Raw genomic sequence first — 14,129 nt, 5'->3', positions numbered from 1 at the left:
AAGGAGAAGGGGCGTGGTTAAACAGGAGTAGTGGCTTGCGGTGGGTGGGTCGGGATTCCAAGCCCAATTCCAGTTGCATAAGAGTTTCTCCCCCCCCCCTTTTTTAAAAAAAGCCTTGACATTTAACTCATTCATTGCCAACTAATTTACCGGCAAGGCGCAACTTATCCAGGACGGATGCCCATCTCTCCCAGTCCAGGGAGGGAAGGAAGGCGAGAGAGAGCGCGAGTCGGGGACAGGAGGAGGCTCCCGATTGCGCCCTCTTCTTCCCTTTCCCTTGCTTGGGGTTGCGCTCCGGCGCTGGTAGAGCCGTCTTGGCCCGGCTCCTCCCCTCGGAGTGTCAGAGGTGGCGGCGAACCGCTGGAGGGAGGGTGCAGCAGCCGGAGGAGGAAGCAGCTGCGTCGGCGAAGGCGGAGGCGATTTTCCCCTCGGAGGAGCCGCGCGCTGGACTGCAGGTAAGGTTGGAGAGGCGCGCCGCGCGTCAGGAGTCTCTGTGCGTTTTCGGGGACGGAGAGGAAGGTACCGGAGGGGTTGGTGGATGGTGCAGTTCCCCTCGCTGGAAGGGAAGAACCAGCTGGGGACAAAGACTTTTGGAGAGGAGATTTTGGGGGGATTTTTTTAAAGCGGGGTGGGTGGAAGGGAGCTTGGAGTTGAAAGTCGCCGTCCGCAATTTGGGCGCTTGGGAAAGTAGAGGATAGGCGCCTCTGGAGAAGCGAAGAGGCGCATGTGGCCGTCGAGATGTTGTGGGGCACAGGCGGATGCACTCACCTTTCCTGCCCCTTTTCAACTTGCTGAGGAGGTTGACCGTGAGGAGAAAGAAAAACACTCCTTATATGATAATCGCTCACCACGCTGCCAAAATCTCCACTTCCTGGGAGGTAGATTCTTTCTCTCAGGGTTGTGGGTTCGAGCCCCAGGTCGGGCAAAGATTCCTGCATTGCAGGGGTTGGACTAAATGACCCTCGTGGTCCTTTCCAGCCGTGCAATGGTATGATTCTAAGTCAGTCACTCTACTGTTGCATCCCTACAGCGGGACTTGGTTGGGCTGCCATCCTCCTTACCCCACTCACCTGAGAGTCAGCTCTACTCTAAAACTGGTTGGGGTTTAACTTCTGAGTAGGCATGATTTCGGATTGGACTGTTAGGATTGCTGGGGAAATGGTCTCGCCTCCTCTAAGCCCGGTGCCCTCCAGATGTTGCTCCAGCCCCAACTAACATGGCCTATTTTCAGGGGTGGTGGTGGTGAAGTCCAAAGAAATCTGGAGGGGGAGGCTTTTCTAAGCAAATGAGATACATTGAGAGAGAGAGAATGAACATGCAGTCTACTTAAATACAGAGAGTTCTTTGGGATTTACATCCAGGTAAGGGGGTACAGGAAATGCCCTCCACATCAAGGTACAAAATACTTAAGGCCTGTCAAATACCACAAGTGCCTCCCTCCAGTACAAGTAACAAATAAATTAAACAACTCTCAAATTGCTGTCATTTTGTGATGCCCAAAATCAGCTGCCCAGTGGCAGAGTTGGCAGTCCCAGAACTGAGTAAACTTTTGAACCGGACTCCCCGCTCCACTCCCCGCCACCCTTTTTTAAAGCACAGCTCAATAAGCAGATAAATGCTTATCTCCATTATGTTTTGACTGTGTGTTTATTTCTGTAGATCTGTTTTAATCATGTCTGTCAAAGATTGTGCCAGGCTGTTCTGGTCCAATGGTAACTCTAACGATTTGCATAGCTGCTGACTGCCATAGTCTAATCAATGCAGGGAAGGGAATGAGACAATGAGACCCCCAAACCCCACCCTGACTCCCCAGAACCTTAGTCAAAATTGTGGATCCTTATGGAAACACACATGCATTGCCACAATAGTTAAGAGATGAAGGTGGAAGCCTATCCGTCCCCCTCTATCATTTGAGCACTGGCTTGGTGGTGGGTGGGGAGCAGCTTCTCCAAAACCTGTGGCCTGTTTCTGCTGGAGAGAACCGTACATCTCAAGGACTTCTCCCTTCTCCTTAAGTTGGTGCACCAGAGATAGGTGTGACATGGAGAAGCTGCCTCTAGCTTCCCCCTCTTTAAACAACCGGCTAGCTGGGCTGATGGATTTATTGATGCAGGAACACGTAAGCAGAAAGCTGGAGGCTAATTTCTGGGATCACAGCCTCTGCCGTTTTCTGAGAGCACACATTTATTAGATGGTCCAGCGCTGCAGATAGGCTTAGAACAGTATTTAATTTAATTTAATTAAAAAAGACTCACAAGTGGAGACTCACAAGGATAGCTCAAAATAAGTTAACAATGAAAGAACAGATCTTTAAAACAAACTGAGTCGGATAAAACAAAGATCATATCTAATTTAATCAAAGATTTGGCAAAATAGAATAAAAAAGCCTTTAATTAAAAGCCACTAATGCTGAGATGGAGAAACTCAGGCCTGCTGACCAGATTTGGCCCTCCATTCCTTTCTATCTGGCCCTGGAACTTTCTCCAGGCCATACACCTCATTGGCCTTGCTTCTCACCCTGAGAATTTCTTCCTGATTGGACAGTGCCTTTGAAATCTTAAATGCTTCTTGCTTGCCTTGATAAAGGGGGGGGGCATGTGAGTATGTGTAGAAACTAGCCTCTTGTTCAAAAACAAAATTTACATTGGTTGTTCTGCCCACTTTTATCTCTGATTATGCACATCCCCGGCATGTGGCCCTGGAAGGTTGCCCAGAAGAGAATGTGGCCCTCTGGTCAAAAACGTTTCCCTATCCCTATCAGGAAGGGAGCTGAATGAACCTCTCTGGGGAAGTAGTTTCACAGCTTGGGTGCTGCAACTGAAAAGGCCCTGTGCCACTTCCCAGACAGCCACACCTCTGATGGGAGTGAGATCGAAAGCAAGGGCTCTTTACAGTGAAAATGGTGGCTGGGCTGGTTGATGAAGGCGAAGACAGCTCTTCCAATATGTTGGTCCCAAACCGGTAGACAAATAGGGTTGCCATCATTTACCAGCTTGACTCCTGTGCTTATAATAGTAACCCAAGACATAGAAATTCAGCAGGTGGAACTTTCTCCACCAGTTATCTCTGTGCCAGAAAATGCTTCACTTTCTGAATGTTTTCTTGTTGAAGGTAAAGGGACCCCTGACCATTAGGTCCAGTCGTGACCGACTCTGGGGTTGCAGCGCTCATCTCGCTTTATTGGCCGAGGGAGCCGGCGTACAGCTTCCGGGTCATGTGGCCAGCATGACTAAGCTGCTTCTGGTGAATCAGAGCAGCGCACATAAACGCCATTTACCTTCCCGCCGGAGCGGTACTTATTTATCTACTTGCACTTTTATGTGCTTTTGAACTGCTAGGTTGGCAGGAGCAGGGACCAAGCAACGGGAGCTCACCCTGTCGCGGGGATTCGAACCACCGACTTTCTGATCGGCAAGTCCTAGGCTCTGTGGTTTAACCCACAGCGCCACCCGCGTCCCTTGTTTTCTTGTTAGGCAGCAGTTAAAGGCAGGTCTTTTTATTATCTTTTGTAGGGTTGCCAATCAACAAATTCCACCCTCCTAGCATGTTCTCAAGTTTTTTCTAAAAAAAAATAACAGCATGATCGGCAGAAACTATAAGATGAAATGATGCAAGGGCATGAAAACCTTACCACCTTAGCTGCAAGTTTAACTACTGTCTGAAGGCTGTTGAACATTTGGCAACCCCGCTGGGTAGCTGTGACACTTGGTTTCTGCTCTCCCCACGCCCCTTGCCTGCTAATATTAAACTTTCTGAAGTGTTGGTGCTAACACCTCATTCAGGCTGAAACCTCATTCAGAGGAGCATTGACTCATATTGAATTTAACGTGTGACTTAAGGTGGGGATAGATATGGTGTGGTTTCTGTGGTTCTTTCAATGATCATGGAAGATGACTTGTGCTGAAGGACAAAAGTAGTGTTTTCAACCACTCTGTTTCAGTTGTTTAATGCTCCAAGTAACTTGCAGCACCGTGGCCAGAGGTGTGTCACTGTAGCCAGAGGTTTTTGTGAGCAATTTATTCTTCTGGATAAATTAAGCCTCCTCCCCACATACACAGAATTTAAATGACATATTAATTATGTGATTTGAGTTATATGGTCAGGCTGTGCCTCTAGTGTGACCATGGAATTGTTTGAGAATCTGTATGAATGTGTGTGTTGGGGGCGTTGCTTCCTGAGTTTTTCCTCCCAAGCCTACCTATACCCAGAAAGCTTTTTGTGGAAGGGGGGTGAGGCAGGAATGGGGAACCTCTGGTCCTCCAGCTGTTGCTACACTCCAGCTCCCATCAGCCCCAGCCAGCATGGTCAATGGTCAAGGATGATGGGAGTTGAAGTCCAACAGGGATATGGAAGGCTACAGAGCCCCCACTGCTGGGTACAGCCATTGCAAGGTGATGCAGAACTTTGGAAGAAAAGTGAACTACAGTGGTACCTTGGGTTAAGTACTTAATTCGTTCCGGAGGTCTGTTCTTAACCTGAAACTGTTCTTAACCTGAAGCACCACTTTAGCTAATGGGGCCTCCCGCTGCTGCCCTGCTGCCGGAGCACGATTTCTGTTCTCATCCTGAAGCAAAGTTCTTAACCCGAAGTACTATTTCTGGGTTAGCGGAGTCTGTAACCTGAAGCGTATGTAACCTGAAGCATATGTAACCTGAGGTACCACTGTACTGTAGTACATTCAGGAAAGGAAAGTTTTTAGGATGTGCCAAATGCTTCCTTCAGTCACCCAGTGTCTTTGCCCTCATTGGGTACAAAACAGTGAAAGTTAATATACTTGCTGAAAAATAAGGCAGAAAAAGTTGAATGTGGGATGGAAAATTCCTGTGCATCTTTGACTTCCGCCAACTCAGGGTTTCAGCCAGCCAATGAACCACCGAGCCCTTTCCTTCAACATTTCATTCCACCATCACCTCGTCGTGCAATTTTGTGCTTTTCTTATTCAACTGACACTCAGTACCTCATAAAGGTAAAGGGATCCCTGACCGTTAAGTCCAGTCGTGGATGACTCTGGTGTTGCGGTGCTCATCTTGCTTTACTGTCCGAGGGAGCCGGCATTTGTCCGCAGACAGCTTCCGGGTCATGTGGCCAGCATGAATAAACTGCTTCTAGTGAACCAGAGCAGCGCACGGAAATGCCGTTTACCTTCCCAGTGGAGCGGTACCTATTTATTTACTTGCACTTTGATGTGCTTTCAAACTGCTAGGTTGGCAGGAGCTGGGACCGAGCAATGGGAGCTCATCTCATCATGGGGATTCGAACCACCAACCTTCTGACTGGCAAGCCCTAGGCTCTGTGGTTTAGACCATCGCACCACCTGCGTCCTGGCAGCAACTCATAGTTACTCAGTATTGGCCTGTGTGTTTGAGTATTGAGTATAAGATGGCTACCATCTTCTGGGAGTCTCCTTTTATCTAGACTCCTCTCAGTCTCGTTTTATCTAGGCTAAACATACCCACTCCCTCAACTGTTCCTCATAAGGCTTGGTTTTCAGATCCTTGAACATCTTGGTCGCCTTCCTTTGGACACATTCCAACTTGTCAACATCCTTCTTAGATTGTGGTGCCCAGAACTGGACACAGCGTTCAAGGTATGGTCTGACCAAGGCAGAATAGAGTGGTACTATTACTTCCCTTGATCTGGACACTATACTTCTGTTGATGCAACTTAGAAGAACATTAGCTTTTTCTTTCTTTCTTTCTTTCTTTCTTTTGCTGCTGCATCACACTGTTGACTCATGTTAAACTTGCAGTCTACTAAGACCCCAAATCCTTTTCACATGTACTACTGGCAAGCCAGGTGTCCCCCATCTTATATTTGTATAGCGGGTTATTCCTGCTTAAGTGCAGAATCTTACATTTGTTCCTATTGAAATTCATGTTGTTAGTTTAGTTTTGACTCAGTTCTCCAAACTGTTAAGGTCATTTTGAATCCTGATTCTGTCTTCTGTGGCACTATCTAACCTTCCCATCTTGGTGTCATCTGCAAATTAGATGAGCATCTCCTTAATTTCTTCATCCAAGTCATTCATAAAGATGGTGAACAATGGGACCAGGACAGGACCTTGTGGCATGCCACTTTTCATTTTTTTGCCGGATGATGAGGAACTATTGATGAGCACTCTTCGGGTTTTGTCAGTCAACCAGCTACAATTTCATTTAACAGTTAGCTTGTCCAGCCCACATTTTACAGCTTCTGCACAAAAATTTCCTGGGGGACTTACTGAAATCAAGATAAGCTATGTCCACAACATTCCCCTGATCCATCAAGCTTGTAGCTTTATCAAAAAAAAAAAGGGGGAAAAAAGAAAAGAAAAAAGAAAAGAAAAGAAAAAAGAAAGAATAAGAAAAGAAAAAAGAAACGAGATTCATCTGGCATGACTGGTTTTTGAGAAATTTGTGCTGGGTCTTAGTAATTATAGCATTCTTTTCTAAGTGCTTACAGACCAACTTTTGAATTATCTGTTATAGGACCTTTCCTGTTATTTCCTGGTATCATTGGTCGGTACTTTCCTGGGTCTTCTTTTTCCCCCTTTTGAAGATGGGGACAACATTCGCCCATCTCCAGCCTGCAGGAACCTTACCTGTTCTCCAAGATTATAGACAGAGGCTCTGATATTACACCTGCAAGTTACTTTAGTACCTTTGGGTACAGCTTATCAGGCCCTGGAGATTTGAATTCATTTAAAGCAGCTAGGTGTTTCCTTGCTGCCTCTTTCCCCATCTTGGGCTACAGCTCCCTCCTTGCATCGTTTATTCTGTTATCACCAGCTTGGGCACTGCTTTCCTTTGGGGTGAAGACAGAGCCAAAATAGGTGTTGAGCAGTTCTGCCTTCTCTCCGTCACCCGATAGCATTTCTCTGTCTTCTCCATGCAGAACTTGCTTGTTCTTTCTCTTGCTTCAAACATAGCCCAATAAATCTTTTTATTGTTTTTAACCTCTCTTGCAAGCCTGAACTCCTGAGCTTTGGTCCACCTGACCGTCTCCTTGCAAGTATGGGCTATTCATTTATACTTTTCCTTTGTGATTTCCCCTTTCTTCTGTTTCTTATACATGCCCTTCTTAAATGGCAGTTCACCTGTAAGTTCCTTATGCAGCCACATTCATTTCTTTAGATGCCTCCTACTTTTCTTTCCTGTTGGAATTGTCTGCATTTGTGCCTTTGATATTTCACCTTTACAAAACTCCCATCCATCTTCGACTCCCTTCTCTTTGGGTATTTCTGACCCAGTAGTTCCTTAAGCTTTTTGAAATTGGCCATAAAGTCCTGAGTGCATGTCTGACTGCACTCAGCTTTCTCTTGCCTTTGTATAATGAATCTGAAGAGGATATGATCACTTCCTCCCAAGGTTTCCAGTACTTTCACTTCATTGGTCAGTTCCTCCTTAATGGTGAGGACCAGGTCCAAGATAGATGATCCTCTTGTTGCTTCTTCCACCTTCTGGGAAATGAAATTGTCAATGAGGCAATTGAGAAATTTGTTGGAGCTTAACATGGCTAGCAGAGTTTGAGTTCCAGCAGATATCTGGGTAGGTGCAGTTTCACATGACTACAACATCTCTCCTTTTTGGTAATCTGCTCTAGGATGGCATCATTCAAGTCTTCAGTTTGAGACTTGGGGGTCTACAGTTTATAACTTCAGTGGTTTTTATAGAACCTACAGGATTTTTTCTGTTTGAGGAGCAGGGCTATATGGAGAGAATATCTCCTTAGCCTGTTTGACATACTAAATGTCTTAGATGTGATGGTGAGGGAGCTTAGTCAAACCATAGCAGGCTGGTGTGGAATTGTGCAGTGTTAGAACTGAGGGTTCTCCTGTTTTTCTAAACTAGCTCAGTCTATGTGCACATTACCCTTAACTCTGACTCTAGTGCTCTCCCATTGCTGGTGTTCAAAGATGTGTACACATGACTCACACCACAATCCAGAACTATCCTGTAGTTTCTTGAGAAATCCTGCTGTTTGATACCTCAAACCAGCTTCGATCCACATAGAAAACTTCAGCCACATTGACTTTGCAGTTAAGCTAAAATGTGCACATTTGAGACAGCTGTTGCCCATGCTCAAATGGTAGCACATGCTTAGAATACAGCTTCTATGATTCATAAACAGGAATTTGGGGTATGTGTGTGCAGCAGCAGGATAACCAAGTAGGCAATGTACATCAAGTGAAATCCCTACCGTGCTTCAATATGTACAGCAGATGCAACTTGAAATGACCTCTCTGTGTTTTAAACCACCATTGTGTACACCATTTGTGCATGTGTCCCCTTCCAGCTCATCCTACTGTTAGGATATTTCCGTTCCAACTTAAAGGGAGCAGGCTTTGGGGAGTCACAGAGTCTGCGCATGTCCTAATCACAGGATGTTTATGGTCTGATATTCCTTTCGGTTTTGGTCAGTCGGCTCAGAGACGCTGACAGAATGGACGTGTTTTCTTTTGTTCTGTTCATGTTCTAATAAAGTCTGTAAATTATGCTCTTCTGCTCTTCTGTGATGCAAGCTTTTGACTGTGCTTTCTGCTGAAAGAGGGTGCACCAAGCCTAGGAATGTGGCTAGGAATTTCCAAAGGCTTTGTGCCCCTAACTGTTGGATCTGCGTGACTACGGGAGGCCGATGGATGTCCAGAACTCCGGCTTGGGGGCTCAGATGGACGTTATCTCCCTGGCAGTTTCCCAACAACAAGGTTATGGGCCCAGATTCACGGCACCTACAGGAGAGTAAAGCTGCAACAGACTGCGTTTGAGGTATGAAGTGGGGAAAGCGAAAGGAAGGGACGTTTTCCTGTTTTACCTCGGCAAGGAGTCTTTGAACTCCGGCAAGGCTTAATTGGCCTGGGAGCTGAGCCAAAGACTTCGTGATTAATAGCTGCCAAGATAAGGAGTCTTTGAAGGCATAGGGCTCACGGCTCAAGTAAAAAGCTGAGATGGATCTCTTACAGACCTCAGAAACTGCTCCGTGTCCTAAGTTGGATGGGCAGAATTATGAACCCTGGGCAAAATGGTGTGAATCTTTGCTGCGTCAGTTTGGGGTCTGGCATGTTGTTTCTGAAGCCCCCCCAGTTCCTCTGACAGAGAGATGGAAATCGCATGATTCGAAAGCGATGGACATAATAGTCCTATCCGTATCTCTTGAGGAAATAAAGACGCTGGCTGGCAACACCACTGCACGTGGAATGTGGTCTGCTTTGAAAAAAGCTCATTTGCCAATAATCCCAGCCCAGAGTTTGACTGCATCGGAGGTCCTAGCTGTTTCCCAGAATGCGGGTGATTGCAGGGATGCTGAGGGCACCGGTTGCAAGCTGCAGGGGGAGCTGACCGTCACGTCATCCCAGGCAGCATTCCAGCCTCCAGGGGGAGCCAAGGAGTCGGCAGCTGAGAGCTCTGTTTCTCATGGGAACCAAGGCCATCGCCTTTGCAGAGGCCGGAAAGGCAAAGGTAAACAGAGCCACAGGCAGACACCTGCAGATGGCCAGGAGCAGAGGGAGGGTGAAGAGCCCGCGCCAAACAAAGCGATGTTTGCTGGCACTGCTTCACCAAAGGCTAAAGGCACGTCTGCTGACCAGAAGCAGGGGGGCAAGCTGCAAAAGCCCACGCCAGTGGAAAGCAAGGTTTTGCTTGCTGGCACAGCTTCACCAAAGGCTAAAGGCAAGTCTGCTGGCCAGGAGCAGCAGGGGGGCAAGCTGCAAAACAAGGGTTTGCTTGCTGTAAAGACTGCTCCAACAGCCAAAGGCAGATTTATTGTGGATTCAGGTGCCACCCGCCACGTTTCCAAGGACAGGCATCTCTTTATCTCCTTCAAGCCTCAGGAAGGTGAGATCCACCTGGCTGATGGAAGGACATTGAAAATTGCAGGAGAAGGGACTGTGAAACTTGCAAGTTTGCACACAACCATCAGCGGTGTACTGTTTGTTCCAGGAGCAGCGAGCAACTTGTTGAGTGTCCCACAGCTTACTGGACGTGGTTTTCAGATTTCCTTCAAGAGGAGTGTCTGTGTCATCAGTAAAGGCAAAGAGGACTATTTGCATGCAAAGTTTATGGATGGTTTGTTCCATATAACTTATGATGACACTGCTGTTGTGAATAATGCTGATTCTTGTTGTGTTGCACAAACTAACAAAGTTCTTCATGCAGGTTGCATTCATGATGCGCATCGAAGATTTGGTCACCTCTCTTGGAAGGCACTGGCCAAGATGCCAGAGGTGGTTGAGGGTTTGAACATCAAACCCTGTAAATTTCACATGAAATGTGTATCTTGTGCGGAGAACAAGGTGAAGGTTGCTCCAAAAGGCAAGGAGTCTAGCAGGCAGGCTTCCAAACCCTACCAGCTAGTGCATGCGGACCTGGTTGGTCCACTTGCGCCCTCTATAGGAGGAGCAAGGTACTTCATGATTCTGATTGATTCTTTTTCGAGGTACATTCATGTGTATTTGCTCGAACAGAAATCGCAAGCGTTTCCAAAGTTTAAGGAATTCTGTGCTTGGTTGGAGAATGCGCACGGTAAACGTATTTCTTGCTTGTTTACTGATCGGGGCGGGGAGTTCACTTCTCAGCAGTTTGAAGCTTTCCTGACTGAGAAGGGAATCCAGCATGACATGTCAACGCCCAGATCGCCATGGATGAATGGACTTGCGGAGAAAGCAAATCAAACATTGCTGCAAGGAATCAAAACCTTGTTGCATGATGCCAATCTCCCTGATAAGTTTTGGGGGGAGGCTCTGGGGAATTTGGTTTACACCGTTAATCGCAGATTGTCATCACCAATTGGTTGTACCCCCTATGAGAAGATGTTTGGCAAGAAACCCAACACCAAACACATGAGAATCTTTGGTTCGGACATGTGGGTACGCACACAACAAACCAACAAGCTTGGGAAGCGTGGGGCACATGGTTTGTTCATGGGGTACGAAAAAGGTGCATACAGGGTATGGATGACTGACTCTGAATCCATTAAGTTCACAAGGAGTGTTGAGTACAATCCTAAGTGGGGGGAAAATGTGGGAATTTTCCAGAGTTACCCAGAGGAGGATGAAGGTGATGTCAAGCAAGCAGCTAAAGCTGAGGAAGCTGCTGCTGATGATGAGGATGAGGATGATGATGATGAGGATGATGATGATGATGATGATCAGAGTTCGGATTCCAGTTCAGTGGGCGGCGCTGCTGCTGCTGGTGTCAGTGACAGTGATGACACAGCAGACTACAAGAGCGCACAGGCCTCAGTCAGACCATCTGATGCGTCTGACAATGAACTGGAGGAACCACTGTTCACCATTGGTCATTTTTCTCCTAAGAAAGAGGAGATGAGTCCAGAAGACTTGCGTCTAGTACGCAGATCTGAAAGGGCGACCAAGGGCAGACCTCCAAAGAGGTATGCTGATGAGTTTGCTAAGACAGCAACTGCTGTTCTTAGTAGCTCAGAGAAGGTATGGGAACCTTCAAGCTTCAAAGAGGTTCAGGAGTTGACCTCTAAAGATGCTGAGCCTTGGCTTAATGCCATGAAGGCTGAAGTTGATTCCTTGAACAGGAACCAAACTTGGGAATTGGTACCGGTAGTCCCAGGAATGAGACTGGTTGGCAGCAAATGGGTCTTCAAGGCCAAGACAGACCAGAATGGCAAGGTAGTCAGACACAAAGCCAGATTGGTTGCCAGAGGTTTTTCACAGGTACCAGGACAGGATTACCACGAGACCTACTCTCCCACAGTCAAATATGAGAGCATTCGGCTGATGCTCAAGATCGCTGCGGAGGAGAAACTGCATGTTACCCACCATGACATTAATACAGCTTTTTTGTACGGGATTTTGGGGGAGGAGCTGTTCATGCTTCCACCTGATGGGATGCAGATACAAAAGGGAATGGTCTGTAAACTGCGGAAATCCTTATATGGTCTTAAGCAGAGTGCCAGGTGTTGGAACACAAAACTCACTGAGACATTGCTTTCTCTAGGTTTTCACCAGGGCAAAGCTGATCCATGTGTGTTTGTCAAGGAGGAGGGGCAAAACAAACTGTATTGTTTATGTTTTGTTGATGATCTTCTGATGTTTTGGAAGAATCAGGCTTTTTATCAAAGCACCCTAGCTCAGCTGAAGGAGCACTTTGACATGAAGGATCTTGGTGAGGTATCCAACTATCTTTCTCTGCAGGTGGAGAAGGACCAAGCAGGTAATTTTCTGGTACACCAAACACAGAAAATTGCTGATGTGTTAACCAGGTTGAATTTGGTTGATGCAAACCCAGCAGACACACCGATGGTGACAGGTTACCAGGTAGACAGTACTGCTGAAGCGTTTTCTGACACAACGCTGTACAGATGCATTCTAGGCAAGATGAATTTCATTGCCAGATGTTCAAGACCTGACATAGCTGTAAGCTGTAATCTGCTTAGCAGACATGCCAACAATCCTACGGTTCAGGATTGGAAAGCTCTGAAGCGCATAGCCCGCTATTTGAAAGGGACTATGCACTACAGGCTGAGGTTCACCAGTCAGAAGACTGGAGGTCTTGAAATCTTTGCAGATGCAAGTTTTGGAAGTGACACCACGGATGGCACAAGCACTTCTGGAGTATGCTACATGTACAACCACTGCCTGTTTGACTGGTTGTGCAAGAAGCAAACAACAGTGAGCCTAAGTTCCTGTGAAGCAGAACTCAATGCTCTGTCATTTTCACTCATGGATTGTGAATGGTTGATGCAACTGTTTAAGGACATCAGGGTGTCTGTGAAATGTCCTATACAAGTGTATCAAGACAATAGATCTTGTTTGGCTTTGCTGAACTCCGAGAGTTGCAAGCAGAGAACCAAGTACTTGCAGATTAAGCTACATCGTGCAAGAGAGTGTATTCAGAAAGGACTTATTCGGGTGTCCTACATGGCAGGAAATGAAATTCCTGCTGATCTGTTGTCTAAGGTTGTTAACAAAGAACAACTTAAGGTTTATGTACAAAGGTTGCAATTGGGTGAACCACAGGTACAACAGGTTACACGGAAAGGGGGAGGATGTTAGGATATTTCCGTTCCACCTTAAAGGGAGCAGGCTTTGGGGAGTCACAGAGTCTGCGCATGTCCTAATCACAGGATGTTTATGGTCTGATATTCCTTTCGGTTTTGGTCAGTCGGCTCAGAGACGCTGACAGAATGGACGTGTTTTCTTTTGTTCTGTTCATGTTCTAATAAAGTCTGTAAATTATGCTCTTCTGCTCTTCTGTGATGCAAGCTTTTGACTGTGCTTTCTGCTGAAAGAGGGTGCACCAAGCCTAGGAATGTGGCTAGGAATTTCCAAAGGCTTTGTGCCCCTAACTGTTGGATCTGCGTGACTACGGGAGGCCGATGGATGTCCAGAACTCCGGCTTGGGGGCTCAGATGGACGTTATCTCCCTGGCAGTTTCCCAACACCTACAAGTGTATTATCAGGAGCATATGAAGTTGCCTTCTACTGAATCAGACCTTTGGTCCATCTAGCAGAGTATTGTCTACTCTTGAATGGCAGTAGCTCTCCATGGTTTCTGATAAGGTTCTCTCACAGCCCTACCTGGAGTTGCCAGGGATTGAACCTGGGACTTTCTGCCTGTAAGCCATGTGCTCTACCACTGAGCTGTCTCTCTTCCCTTTCAAGTGCTGGCAGAACTCATGATTTGCTTGAAGTCAGCCTGCTTGAGCAAGGTTATGCCATTATGGTGCAATCATCTTCTTCCAAGGAAATTCTCCTTAACAAGTATAGAGCGGCACCACTTCTGTCCTCAGGGCACAGTAGGCGGTTGTTTGTCGGTGAGAAAATTTGCATTGCTTCAGAAAACTAATTTGGGAGCTTAGGTTTCACTGTGCACTGGTGTTAGCAAACCCACTCTGATAGATCTGATGCCTTCCTACCCTGTAAGTTGAGTACTTTTCTGAGAAGCATGAACTTTTAAAAAAAAAGTAAGAGAAAAACATAAACATGGTGACTAGTAGGTTTAGGAAAAACACACATAGGTGATCTACCTGTGATCTATCTTTGGCATACAGGAATTTGAAATGTTTAGTCCCAAGTGTGGGAATGAGTGATTGAGAGAGAGGGAATGTCACATGGACAACACAAAACTTTGCAATGAATAAGTTCTTAGTATTAAACCTGTTTTCATCCACAAGTTGATTAT

The 14,129-nt window shown here is 46.5% G+C and overlaps 1 protein-coding gene across 6 annotated transcripts in view; it reads left to right on the top strand.

Annotated features, from left to right (window-relative positions):
• The first annotated feature begins 312 nt into the window (after positions 1-312).
• Positions 313-14,129, top strand: part of MCTP2 (multiple C2 and transmembrane domain containing 2) — a 120,377-nt gene continuing 106,560 nt past the window's right edge. For 2 of the 6 annotated variants that reach the window (XM_081171089.1, XM_081171088.1), the window contains exon 1: positions 313-455. The gene's annotated coding sequence lies outside the window, so the exon portion shown is untranslated. The other 4 variants (XM_081171090.1, XM_081171092.1, XM_081171091.1 and 1 more) reach the window with 4 other exon arrangements.

Source organism: Podarcis bocagei, assembly GCF_964188305.1.
Source record: "Podarcis bocagei genome assembly, chromosome: 14".
In the NCBI taxonomy this organism is placed as follows: domain Eukaryota; kingdom Metazoa; phylum Chordata; class Lepidosauria; order Squamata; family Lacertidae; genus Podarcis; species Podarcis bocagei.
The sequence above is the reverse complement of the archived record's forward strand: the minus strand, read 5'-3'. Positions and strand labels throughout refer to the sequence as shown.